The sequence below is a fragment of the Typopeltis vanoorti genome, chromosome 8 (assembly GCF_054136105.1).
Source record: "Typopeltis vanoorti isolate ZY-2024b chromosome 8, IOZ_Tvanoo_1.0, whole genome shotgun sequence".
NCBI classification, from domain to species: domain Eukaryota; kingdom Metazoa; phylum Arthropoda; class Arachnida; order Uropygi; family Thelyphonidae; genus Typopeltis; species Typopeltis vanoorti.
The window spans coordinates 110,349,161-110,362,231 of NC_143556.1; the positions used below are offsets into that span (position 1 = coordinate 110,349,161).

General features: G+C 36.8%; 1 protein-coding gene across 2 annotated transcripts in view; it reads left to right on the forward strand.

Moving 5' to 3' along the window:
- The first annotated feature begins 6,235 nt into the window (after positions 1-6,235).
- Positions 6,236-13,071, forward strand: part of LOC150104283 (sphingomyelin synthase-related protein 1-like) — a 195,494-nt gene continuing 188,658 nt past the window's right edge. For both annotated transcript variants that reach the window (XM_090396887.1, XM_090396886.1), the window contains exon 1: positions 6,236-6,293. The gene's annotated coding sequence lies outside the window, so the exon portion shown is untranslated. The remainder of the gene's footprint in view (positions 6,294-13,071) is intronic.

Consider the following 13,071-nt stretch of genomic DNA (forward strand, 5'->3'; position numbering starts at 1 on the left):
TAGTTTGTACAGTTAGTATTGGCCTTTTCAGATGACAGCGATCTCGTTCCTGAGAGACTGTTTTAGGATCACACTTATGCGTCTTATCCATACAATATGGGTTATTTCTTCCCTGTTTCAATACCCATGATATGTCACCTTTTGAGAAACCAGTCAGCTCTGCTGCTTTTGAAATCCTGGCTCCACCCAGGTGAGAAGACACAGTAAGCCCTTCCTCGAATTATTAAAGCTCCTTTATTTTTTCAATTGTGATAAATACTGAAGACGATTATTGACCAGAAGCGTCCTGAAACAGTTGTGTAACACACAGACACACACCTGGTCACTCACTTGAGCAAGTATTTTGCGTATGTGGTGCATAAGTGATATTTAAGAATATCTGCATAAAGTTTTCAAATTCAATGGCCGTTACGTGTACCTCATAACTGACTGAATATTGAGCGTCTTTGATCGAAAACCTATAATCTGACCATCTCACGGTTTTCGAACGGAAGCCTGACCACAAGCGCATATTCAAGCATCATCATGACACACACACACACACACACACACACACACACACACACACACACACACACACACACACACACACACACACACACACACACACACACACACACACACACACACACACACACACACACACACACACACACACACACACACACACACACACACACACACACACACACACAGTAGCCAATTCAATCGCTTCACTACTTGCCTCATTTTACTGTTGCATGAATGTTGGGAAACGCTTTAGATGGCATACATGTTTCTTCGCTCAGTGTCACACAACTATTCTTTTCGTGTAAGGAGAGAGTGAGGAGAAAGTAATGTTAGAGACCTAATGGAGTAAAACAACACTAAGCAAGTATTTTAAATGTTATTTATCTCTGTCAATATTTGGTCTCAGTCACTAATATATCGTCAGAGAGTCTAATGTGAGACGTGTCCGCCCCCAAACACAAAACTGAGTGAAACAAGTTACAGGAAGACTAGCGTCCTAACACGGCGGTTTATCCTCTGGAAAAACTGTTGGAGGCCTAGAATGTAAATTGGGGTGTAGTAGTGTTAGTGTTTCAAGTATAAACCTAAAAAGGCCCTCCGTATGTATTTACATGCGTACCAGGTTTGCTCTGTTTCGACAACAGATCGCTTCTAACAACGGAGCTACCAGCTCATTGCAGTCGGAGCGTTCAGCGATTCTGAATACCGAACTCTGTACTATTCTCCTTAACAGAGGCGGATTAAGCAAGTTTCGTACCCGACGGACGTTATGGGTCCCGAGCTTGAAGGGAGCCGTTAGTTCGGAGAAAAAAAGATTGGGGCCAGAATATTTTTTGATACTTGCTAGACTAATGCAGAAAAAATGCATAATTTGGAAAAATTAAAAGAGATCTATAAGAACGATATAGTTATTATGTATCTTAATGATGAATTGGAACAGTTTCTACTATTTTTTTTTAAAAGAAGACAAAGAAAAATTCACTATTGCCACACAAGTATGCAAGACTGCAAGAGAAAGGTATTCGACTTTTCCAAATATAGAAATTATTTAAAGAATTTTTTTGACTATTCGTATATCCAATTCATTTCAAAAAAATCTTTCTCTGTCTTGAAAAAACGGCCTAAGAAGTATTTTGTGCACTCCTTAGGTAGTAAATTATATGTGGAACAATATTAAATAACATCGATACTTCGAAAATAATGGATGAATTTCTAGAGGAAGTGATTATTCCATAGGAGACAATTATTACATGGCGCCTCCAAGAGAAGTCCAAAGACTCATCGAGGCAGGGCATCTACACTCCGTCCCCACCACTTAATCCACCAACTACAGCGAACCGCCATTCTCCTCATCACCTACACTGACGTCATCTATTGCCCACTACCACAACTAGTAATTTTTGCCTGTAATTTGCGTGTGTTCTGAAGACCTATTTGTTCTGTGTGAGGGATGAAAAAAACCCAAGTTTCTGGCAGCCTTACTTTGGTTTTAATATGGCTTCTTCTTCTTCATGTAGCTTCCTCATTGAGAGGGTGCAGCACCATTTGCTTCCAGTTCTCTCTGTTGGTGGCTTTCCTTTTTGTTTCTGCATAGCCATGTGACCCTCTCCATGATCTTATATCTTCAAGCCATGTCCTTCGTTTTTTGTCTCTTGATCCCTTCCCATAATTTTTCCTTCTAAAACTGTTATTATCCTCTGTCCTGCTGAACCTCTCAGTACATGTCCTGCCACTCTCATCTTTCTCTGGATCATTTCCTGTAATAAAGATATCTGCGTTCTCATTCTCTGTAGGACATCTGTATTTATCACATGTTCTGTCCATGGGATTTTCAGAACACTCCTATAGCACCACATTTCAAAAGCAATTATCTGGCTTTTGAAATAAACCTTTAATAAGGCTTACTTTCCTTTTATAATGGTACCCCAAAGTCAATGAAATTAAAGTTTAGGAAACTAGTTCAATATTGCGGAAATAATTGATTTAACTTTTTACTCCAACGTAAATATATTTCTTTCTTTTTTTCTTAAAATATTTTGTTAATTTGTTTAAATTTTAATTTTTATATATTTTATGCCTGATGTTATTATAAAGAAAAATGTATTGCAATGATCTGAAATAAAATTATTAAATCGCATATTACATGTGTGTAACATTGTATTACAGTGAAACCTTGGTCCTGGTATATAAACACTTTTTAGGGCCGTAAATTTTATCGCCAGGGTCCCCACAGTCATCTTAATCCGGTACTGCTCTTTGATATTTCAAAAGCTTCTGCTCGGAATGAATTCTTAAAAATAAAAAATAAAAATACTAAAATGTTCAACAGTTTCCTGGATTCTAAAACCGCTTCTTCAGTTCATCCCCTTAATATAGTTAAAGATACCAAACAATTTTATAAGCTAGGTTTTAATACTTTCTTCCCAAGTGAAGCAAACAGACATTAGGGGGAAATACTGAGGAAAGTGATTGGATTTTACCCCACCTTTACTACGAGTTGCCTTAGACTTCAGACTTGAGTTATGTTCATGTGCAAACTTGATTTATTTGTCTGTTTGCTCCACTTGGGAAAAAAGGATTAAAACCTAGCTTATAGAATTGCTTGGAACCCTTAATATAGTAGTTAACATACGTCAAAAAGGCTTCTCGAAGCTGCCATGAATCGGCCATAATTTTGTGCTGCTTCCAAGCAAGTAACATTTTCTTTTGCTTCGAAGCAAGTTCGACCAAATGCTCACATTCCGTAATTTTGCTCCGGAAATAGGCAATTACATTAAGCTTGATGTTGGCCGCATTCCTGATAGCTCTTCAATTCCTAAAACAAATCCATTATCTTGCCAACTGAGTGTCCTCAAGAAACTATGCAAGGATAACAGTATAGTCATCAGCAGAGCGGATCCAACGATCTCATCAAATCTCAGATTAAAAAATTGAAAAGTCTGCTCAAAAATGTTTCTACCTGTAGTAGATGCCAAAAATTCCCCATGCTGTTAATTAGCAAAACAGTTAACAAACTCCTTTCCCCACCTCACTGGTCATAGTATTTGCTATACAGAAATCTATCCATTTAAAAACTTTTATTAAGAATTTTACTTTACATAATACAAATATTTTGGACAGCTCTGATATGACCTCACTGTTCACCAATATTCCATAAAATCCTGATATTATTTAAATTTTCCTTTACTATCCGTTCTGGATGTTTCTCTTTGAAGGTACAATTTATAGACAGCTAGAAGTTTATCCCTATGGGTTTTCTACTCTCATCTTGCAAAATTTTGATGGAATATTTTGAAAAACAGGTTCTTGACTCAGCTCTTCTCAAACTTTCTATCTGGTTAAGATATGTGGATGATGTATTTTCCATTTGGCCTCATGACTCATTTCAGCGGTAGAGAGAAAGAACAATGGAATTACAACAAACGTTACAGAGTATCTTCTATCTTGTCACGAAATCTGAAGAAATCACAATAGTTGACCGTCTAATCGATGGCAAAATGGCAAAGTTTAAGGACGTAAGAATTGGATTATTGACGTTACTCCTCTTTTTCGTCTATCTCTCGACAAACCCGGAGCCTTAAAAATGTTCTTGGAGCAGTTGGACAAATACAAATTACATATTCGTTTTCTTCTTCTTCTATTCCGTCTAAGACGGGTTGAATCTTCTCTTGATCAGGATCTTTCAGTCTTCTCTATTTCTTGCTGTTCGAAAAAGTTCCTTATATGTTCTGCATCCCGAAATGTTCTTTATTAATTGCAGTCAGGTAATTCTTGGTCTTCCAGGTCTTCTTTTTTCAGTTGGAAAACTATTGATTATGACGTTAGGAAGTCTGTCTGCATCCATGCGTACAGTGTGTCCAAACCATCTCAGTTGTTGTTTTCTAATTTTTTCTATTATTGTCTTTTTATACAATAGTTCTTGTCTGACTCTGATGTTTGTTTTCTTTTCTATCCAAACATATTAGTGGTTTATAAAAAATAAGATCGATGGAGGTGGAATTATAGAGAACATTTATATTATATTCTCCAGCCTGGTTGGCCGAGTGGTTAGCGTATCCCCTCTCCAACCAAAAGCCTGTGGATTCGAGTCCTGCTGTGGGCATGGATGTTTTTGATTTTATGTGAAAATACCAGTGGCGGTTGTTGTGGGCAGTAGATTGCGTTGGTGTAGATGAGGATGATAGTTGCGCTTCGTTGTAGTTAGTGGATTGAGTGGTGGAGACAGGGAGTTGTAGTGTAGGTGCCCTTCCTCGATGAGTCTTTGGACTCGATAGTGGTGTCAAATAATAATATTTTACAGCTGTCATAAGAATGGCCATTTATTTGGAACAGGCTTCAGTGTAAAAAAAAGAGTAGAAAGCATCTTATCATGGGCCTTAAAGCAGAATCACTTAACTTACAGCACGTATGTAAATACTCATAAAAGTATCTGTTTTAAACATCCATATTTGCTTCCATTACAGCATGTGTGCAGATTAAAACTATCGTTAAAGAATTGTTCTGTCCACTTCTGATCAGATTTCGAATTAGAGAAGAATAATTCTTTAGCTACAGTTTTACTTGCACACATACTTCAAGTAAAGAAAATGTTAACGCTCTGAGAGTAAAAATTTGAAGGAATTTTGTAATGATCAAAGAACGCTGGCAGAAGTTTCAACAGAATGCTATGGCTTACACAAGACTGTGGAGTTAATGATGACGATGATGAGAAAAACACACAATTATTCACCTGTGAAGGCAGTTAAAAACGTGGAATGGACAAACCACTTATCCAGCCTCGAAAACAAAGTCTATGGGATAGCTTAAACAACTAACAAAGCCAGACGAAATATTTCAAAAGAATTCAGAAGAACAAAAGGGCTATGCCAGAGAGGTGGAATTTCTCCAAATCTTTTCAAAATTTATTTATAGAATGTACTTTCTGACTGGGCTACATTTTATTGAGTGATTGTGATTTAGCAGACAACCAGCTCGTAACAGCTTAAAACAGAGATGACTAGAAGTACATGAACTGGCAAGACTTAAGATAAATTTTCAGAAAATAGAACATCTGGTGATACCGTATAATGCTTCTAGCTTGATTCTATTGTAGAAAGGTTTGAAGAACAACTTTACAGTGGTAGTAAGTCAAGAGAATGACTGATACGAGATGCCCTAAGAGTATTTGATTAGTTTCCTAGAATTAGACAAAAACGTGGAAGACTCCAGTAATTTGGAGAAGATAAATCAAGCCCTGAGAGAAAGGAATTTGCACGACGACCTGTGGATGGATAGGAAAATTTGGCACGAGGCAATAGAAAACAACTGCTGAGAAACGGGGAAGCCTGAAAAATTAAAGTAATGTTGTACAGCTTGACAACAAGTTTAAAGAGTTGGTAAAATATCCCTCCCGTTGATGATAGGGCTTTTATCTATCTTCCCAATACAGTCCAAATAAAGAGGAAAGAGCCACGTGTTTGAAGAAAAACTTTACAGTGGTAGTAAAGTATATGTGGGAACGGTTTACTGATACTGAGATCGTGATTATTCATTTAAAAACTTAATATAGAATGCTGAATCAAGAAAAACAATGGTTCGGTTTCTTCGAAATATATTTTTTCTAAACACCTGTTGTTTATTTATTTATTTTTTGTATAGGTCAATATGAAATACGAATTTATTTATTCAATATACTCACATGCGGCGCTCATGACATCTTTACGCAAGTTTTTAATTACGTTGACAATGTTGTTACTTTAACTTCAACATGGTGATAGTTCGTTAGTATTTATTGATAGTAACATGTAAGTACATAAATGTACCCGTTCATTGAAACCGGAGACTCTGAATCAATAAAGTAATTTTTGATTAGAACAAATAAAGAAACCGCACCTGAAATTTGCAGTGCGGTTTCTCTTTCAGCATATATCTTAAAATTTTGTGCAACATGAAACGTGTTCTTTTAAAGGTGTTGGCCTTTTACTCAGCACTCTGAGATTGTGCCCACTTTTTAATCGACTAATAAGTAACCCTGTTATCCAAAACAGCAATGTAGAATAGTCGAATCAGCAATGTGGAATCTTAGTCGAATCTAGCCTAGCATATTTTGCCTCCTCTAGTTAGTTTACCTATTCAAACTGAGTTCTGCTTACCTAGTTATTGGACAATTTAATACCATTAAGGAAGCTAGAATCTCTGGGGATGAATTAGATCTGCGCTGAGGCAAACATATATGGCACAAAAGAAAATGACATTTGTAAGCACACAACGTTGTACTTTTCCAGCGTACATACGATACTAAATTGGCCACTGGACGTACTGATAAAGAGTACAGGAGTTATTTTGTATTTAATAGTTATGTTTCTAAGCTAGTCTTCAGACAGAGGGCGAAAAAATTGAGTAGGTGATTAATTGCTTTGTCAGATGTCAGGATGACAGAGAGATCAATATATTTCATTTCACCCCATAATTGGTCATTCCTGTGTATTGTAATGCTCACTGTCCCTTACAAATTCCATTTGATATTTCAAGCTTGATTTATGTGTGTGTGTATATATATATATATATATATTATATATATATGAGCTGTCATAGTGTTAATGAAGATTTTATTTAACTGGAGAACACACACAAAACATTTAAACTCCTTTATAGTATCTAATTATTACATACAGTTTGCAAGTTCTCTGTCATACAAATAAAGTAATGACATATTTCTTGGTTGTGCATGTTGTCTAAATTAGTTTTCTCTTTGCTTTCCATGCTTTGAAGAGCAAAGTTTTTCCTTTCATTCTGTTTCTTCCTTGTCTGTGGACCAAGATGCTTTTAATTAGTAGAGACGTATTGGATTCTTAAAGGGAGTTCAATTCTAGCTCCTGCTACTCATTTTTGTAGTTTTCATTACATATGTTACGTTTTTCAGCCATCTCGAGAGCCCAGAAAAGCTTTTTCCTCCTGCTTTATGATCCTGTATTCAAGTTTTTATTAATGCCCTTTTATTGAACTTGTATGCTCAGGAAGAAAAATGTAGTTTGTGTGATTTTACTTGATAATAATGCATCTCAGTGGTTGATGGATGTACTGTCGCACTAAATGCATGGAAATTGAATGAATACAGCAGCAGAAACAAAATTGAAACATTAAGTGTAAACCATTTGGTATACCTGGTGGGTTGATTTCAGTGTTTTGCAAAATTAAGGGAATTTTGCAAAAATAATACTATGATAAAAACGTATCTATAAAGGATAAAGTTTATTGCTAGATATACTTTAGAGAAATTTATAAGATAACTATGCAAAATGAAAAAGTGAGAAAGATTTATATGTAGTAAAAGCGTGGTTTAGTTGCTGTTTTGTAATCTTGAATATAGTCTCTGGATCCCATGGAGATACTGGATAATAATAATAGTAACCAGCATCAATTGTTTATCGTAGCATAATACTTTCAGTACTGTATAATTTATATAGATCCTTAGTGGAATTTATGATGGGCAATATTTCCTTAAGAAATTTTCCAAAGAAAGAAAGTAATCGAAAGCTCACTCACTCACTCTAAGAGATTCTGTTTGCTTCTAAAATTAGGGCACAGTTACACATTTATGTGCTAGTAACTGTAGAAGCATTTTGAAGAAATATTATTATTATAGGGTTTGTATAGGATTAATTCAGAGGATATTTTTGTGATCAGAACTGGGGGTGGGAGAACTAGGGGACATCTATGGGAGCTGGGCAAGAGTGTGGTTAGCAAGGGTGTTAGAGCTGGGTTCTTTACTTTTAGAGTGGTGAATGAGTGGAATAAGCTGCCAGAGTATAGCAGCACGGGTCTTACGTGAAGCGGCTAAAGAATTATCAGTGCCCTTGACCATGTTGTTTAATCTGAGTCTCGGGTCTGGTTTAATCCCGAAGGTGTCGAAAGAGGGGGGGAAATAGTTCCACTGCATAAAGGAGGATCCAAGACTACTGTTGCAAATTATCGACCGATCAGCATATCAGGAGTTGTTGTCAAGGTCTTGGAGAAAGTAGTCAAGGGAAAAAATACAGGAATGGATTGATGAAAATGAGATATTGTAGAGGGGACAGCATGGCTTTTCAATGTTATTATATTTTTCAATGTCATCCAGGTGGTGACATTGAAAAAGTGAAGGAACCATTAGTTTATACGGGAATAGTGATGAATGAAGTGGAGGTGACTAGTCTATTGCAGAACCTTAATGTGAACACATCTGTGAGATTGGATGGTATACCGGCACGGGTCTTGCGTGAAGCGGCTAAAGAATTATCAGTGCCCTTGACCATGTTGTTTAATCTGAGTCTCAGGTCTGGCTTAGTCCCGAAGGTGTAAAAAGAGGGGAAAATAGTTTCACTGCATAAAGGAGGATCCAAGACTACGGTTGCAAATTACCGATCGATCAGCATATCAGGAGTTGTTGTCAAGGTCTTGGAGAAAGTAGTCAAGGAAAAAATACAGGAATGGATTGATGAAAATGAGATACTGTACAGGGGACAGCATGGCTTTGTGAAGGGTAGATCATGCTTCAGTTACTTGCTCAAGTTTTATAACAAGGTGACGGCTGAACTGGATAAGGGAAATGGGTTTACAGTGATACTGCTGGACCTGGCAAAGGCGTTTGACAGGATACCACATGGAATTCTAATCCGTAAACTACAACATATGGGAATGGATATAGGGTTGGTGAGATGGATAGGTGGTTGGTTGATGGGGAGATATCAAAGAGTAGTTTATTCAGGAGTAGAGTCCAAAAGACGGCCTGTGACTAGTGGTGTGCTGCAGGGTTCCGTTCTTGGACCACTGCTGTTTAATCTGTTCATTAACGATATAGGGAAGGATCTAAGCAGAACAATTCATTTGTTTGCTGATGATGCAAAGTTGGGTAGGGCAATAGTGAATGCAGAAGATGTCAAAGTCTTGCAGGATGACTTAGAGAGATTGGAGTTCTGGGCTAATGAGAATGGATGTCAATTTAATGTGACAAAATGTAAGGTTATGCATTTTGGGGTGAAAAGATTAGCAGCAGTATATCACATTGGTGGAACTGTACTCCAAGAGATTGATGAGACCAGGGACTTGGGAGTGTTGGTGGATAGGGAGATGAAGTTTAGGGGGCACATTGCAAAAGTGGCTAAATCAGCTCATCAACTCACTTGGTTGTTGAAAAATACTTTGACGAGCAGAGACAAGTAAGTTATTGTTCCTCTGTACCGTGCCTTGATAAGACCTCATCTCGACTACTGTGCCCAAATTTGGTCACCTAGGTTTCTTCTTGATGTGGTGGAGAGGATCCAGAGGTGAGTGACCAAGATGATAGCATGTCTATGGAATGAACCTTATGAGAACAGGTTGAAGATTTGTGGGTTGCAGAAATTAGTTGATAGGCAGAAGAGGGGAGATATGATTGAGACATTCAAATTGCTGAAGGGTTTCTATAGGATTAATTCAGAGGATATTTTTGAGATCAGGACTGGTGGTGGGAGGACTAGGGGCATCTATGGAAGCTGGGCAAGAGTGTGGTTAGCAGGGGTGTTAGAGCTGGGTTCTTTACTTTTAGAGTGCTGAATGAGTGGAATAAGCTGCCAGAATCTGTTGTCGGTGCTATGACAGTGAATGAGTTCAAGGCAAGGTATGGTAGATACTGTGAGAATGCCGAATAGTTGTGTGGACATGATGTTTAGGGCTCCCTCGATGAATCTAAGGACTCCCTGGAGTCGCCCGTAATAATAATAATTATTATTACATGATACTCCACTACTTAATCCACCAACTACTGCGAACTGCCACTACCATCATCACCTACACTGATGGCACCTTCTGCCCACCACCACCGCTGCCATTTTTTGTTAGTAAATTGCATGTGTTCTGATTTAAAAATCCAAGTTTCCAGGAGCCTTACTTTGGCTTTAACATGTTTTACTTTCCTTTTATAATGGCATGAAATAAACTGTAGGACACCAGTTCAAAATTGAAACTTCATTGTAATAGAAATTGTTATAGTAATGAATGCTTCTGCAGTGAATATAATACCATATATATAAATGAAACAACATAGATGCTGAACTGAATGAAAATGGTGAGGCAAATCGTTTTGTAAAGATTATACAAAAGTATGGTCAATCTACGTGGAGCGGGTGGCACCTTTATCGAACCAGCAACTGTGGGATTGAGTTAATTTTCATTATTGCATGAAGGTTTTTGAAATTCTTTAGGTGGTAGATGCATTTCATCACCCAATGTGAGACCGTCATATTGCTGTTAGAGTTTTGAAGTGGCTAGAAAAGTATGTATTAGAGCAGGATTCCTGGATTATCTGACTCATTAAACCTACACAACTAATGTGCTGTAAACCATTAATGTTATTTTCCACATTTCATATATTTGAAGAATAGTGTAGTCTTGTTGGAAAACATTTATTTGTTTTTTATATATAGCTTTCTCAACTGGAAATTTTTAGTATCTGGGAGATTAAATTTGCTTTGATTCATCAAATACATATCTCTCCCCTCCTTTGCTATCCCCCCCACATAGTGTCATTTCCTGGGAGGCTAAACTAAGTTATTTTTCAACTCCATAATTTTATTCACAGCTGACAATCCTATAATTATGATAAGAACTTCGTGGTGGTGACAAGGGAAAACAACTAGAAGACCACACTAATCATTATTCATACAATACCTGTCATATTATTACACCCTCCATGGAGTCGACAGACTCATCATGAGGTTCTTTTAACTGACAACATATCTATCATATGGAATCTTAAAATCCTCAACTCCTTGTATTAATAACACATTCTGGTAATGCATTCCATTCACTGACAATTCTCCATGTAAAAATTCTACTCTTCGCACCCCTTCTTCACCACACTTTTACATAACTTCCAGGAATGACCTGGTTCTTTCCCCTCTTGCCTTCTACTTTTTTTATAATCCCCTCTGGATTAATTTGATAAAATCCTCTCACTAACTTAAATGTCTCTATCACATCACCTCTCTTCCTCCTCTCCACCAAACTCTGCAATCCACATTTATTCAACCTCTATAACCAGCATTCCAAACACCTGATAATGTCTTAGTCACTCATCTCTGGACCCTCTCCAATGTCTTCACATCACATTGAAAACCCGGTGACCAGATCTGAGCACAGTAGTTCAAGAGTGTGTTCTGACCAGTGCCTTATACAATGACACAAGCACTTCCTTATCCTTACATGTTAAAGTACTTCTTATCATAGAAGCACTGTGATATGCAACCTTTGCAACTTTAGCAATATGCCCTCTAAACTTCGGTCTATTGTCAACCATCACTCCCATATCTCTAATCTCATCTACTTCCTGCAGTACAGCACCTAAATATAGTACACAGCCTTATATTTCTGCATTCCAAAAAGCAACACCTTGCACTTATTGATATTAAAACTATAACCCCACTCTTTTGTCCAAGTTAAAAGTCTATTTAAATCTTCCTGAAGGGATTTAGCATCAGCAGTGCTACTTATAATTTTTTCCAACTTTGCATCATCAGCAAATAACTGAAGATCCCCAGTCAGTCCACATGATATATTGTTTATAAACAAGTTAAACAGCAGTTGTGCAAGAACAGAACCCTGGGTTACCCTTCTTTTTTGGGACACTGCTGGTATCATTCAGAGAGCCAATCTCTGATCCATCTAACCAATATACTATCTATTCCCATCCTCTGCAGCTTGTACACCAACTTATCATGTGGTAATCAAATGTTTTTGCAAAGTCTAAGAATATCACTGTATATGATTCTCCATTATCTAACACAGGCGTGAATGTGTTAGATAATGAATCTAATACATTCACTCCTTGTATAGAATGACCAACATCATTCTATACGAGGGGGGCCAATATATGATGAGTGTTAGCATCACAGGCCCCACACTTTTAGATAGAACGTAAATAAAAATAAACTGCATTTTTTCAAGGCAATAGTTATAGGTATTGAATTACTATATTTGCTAAATCATTTTACTACTGGGAGAACAATATAAAATACTTGATTGATTTAAACATAAATTGTTAAATTAAATTTAAGTACATATTTTTATATCTACCTACCTATCTATCTATCTATATATATATATAAAGCAATTTTGATTCCATGTTGAGAATATAAATTGTTTCCGTCATCAGAAATAATGAATTATAACTAGTATATCAATCAGAAAATCTGCTGTTGAAACTAATAGCTAAACTGATAATACATATAATTTAATATAGTTTTTATTCTTCCGTGGGCTGCACAAAATCACGTTATGGGCTGCATGCGGCCTTCTGTTGGCCACCTATGATCTAACACACTCATCACCTTATCATAAAATGCAAGTAAAATACTAAAATAGGACCTATCCTTTGCAATTCCATGTTGACCATCTTAAAAAATAATGCTACGTCAATCAACCCAGTTCTGTATTCTAATCCTGTATTCAATATCAAAGCACTCGTGATCATCTCTGCAACCTGTTTGGAATAATCAAATGTTTGGAGTAAATGTTAATGCAAAGCAATGAATTTTTACAAATATTTTTAAGTTTAAAATGTATACT